Here is a 1,280-nt window from a genome sequence, read left to right as displayed (position 1 = left end):
TACATCAAAAGTGTAAACATTTATGTTGATTTATTCACTCCCACAGCTTGTTTAACTTTGATTATTGTATTTCAGTAATTTAGATAGTGTCTCACCGTTTTTTTCCTCTAGCACACTATCTTATTTTCGACTCGAATGCACTATAAAGCAACAAGATAAATTAATTCGATCCATTTTTATCTCCCCTTTCAGCACGTTAACTGAGCTGAGTTGAACTGCATTCGGGAAAATGGAACAACGGATTACCCATGCGCAAAGCATACGGGAAAATCCAAGGAAAATCCCAACGACTTGTTGTTATCAGTCCCATATTGTCTAGTGGTTAGGATATCCGGCTCTCACCCGGAAGGCCCGGGTTCGATTCCCGGTATGGGAAAAGTTTATTTTGCTTATCGAATGGAAAACGCAGAGCTTAACGTTCGGATTGTTAGTTGTGGACTATTTATAAGGGAAATATAAATAAATGTTGCACCACGCAACAGTTACGAAACTGTTAAATCTAGCAAAATGATTGCTACCAAGATAGGTACTTCTTGCAACTTTTTAAAGTTTTCAAATTCCATACAAAAAGAATCATCGTCACATGAACAAGCAAATATCATATTCGTGATCACCAATAACTGACCATTAATTTTTCTAAAGCACTCAATTAAATGCTAGATAAATGGGAGACTCATAGTTAGTGGTGCGGGGGTCGGTTCATACCAATCTCTTTCGAGACCAGAAATCCACACACAAAGTGCCGAGAAAAAAATTCTCAATATAAGCGAATAGGGTAGTAGATCGCAGTTTTTCTACCAAAATAGTGAACGTCTCTCTAAACTAGATTGTGTTTGGGCGCGGGAAAATTTTAAACGAAATTGAAAAACATCGTTCAGTTGTGATTGATTTTTTTTTTCTACTCGAGCGGAGTAACTAGTTCGATAGTAAGGAACCCGGAGCGCCAAAATGTGGTACACCTGCCCTAGCTGCATAGCTCGGCGGCACTCAATGCATCTACTAACGAGACAGAACTGCAACAATGTTGCCCACGAACACACAATCTATTGAAATATTTACCATCATGGCTCAACCGATATGGATGGAGGTTTGGAAGGAAGGCATAACTACTAGAGAAGGTGGGTATTTGATTTTCTGTGTTTTACCTCACCTGATTCTAATCCTTCCACCAATCTGCGAAACTACTTTTCGCAACCCTTGGAGCTTTTCGATCAGAATAATTGTCGTGCGGATGATGGCGGCGGCGCTTCGAAGCTGTGCTGTGCCGTGGAATCGAATAT

General features: G+C 39.9%; 1 non-coding gene across 1 annotated transcript; it reads left to right on the top strand.

Annotated features, from left to right (window-relative positions):
- Positions 1–304: 304 nt before the first annotated feature.
- Positions 305–376, top strand: Trnae-cuc (transfer RNA glutamic acid (anticodon CUC)). The gene has a single exon. It is a non-coding gene; the product is annotated as a tRNA-Glu (tRNA).
- Positions 377–1,280: the final 904 nt, after the last annotated feature.

This window comes from Uranotaenia lowii, chromosome 3 (genome assembly GCF_029784155.1).
Source record: "Uranotaenia lowii strain MFRU-FL chromosome 3, ASM2978415v1, whole genome shotgun sequence".
In the NCBI taxonomy this organism is placed as follows: domain Eukaryota; kingdom Metazoa; phylum Arthropoda; class Insecta; order Diptera; family Culicidae; genus Uranotaenia; species Uranotaenia lowii.
Note: the sequence above shows the minus strand (reverse complement) of the source record. Positions and strands in the feature narration are given on the sequence as shown.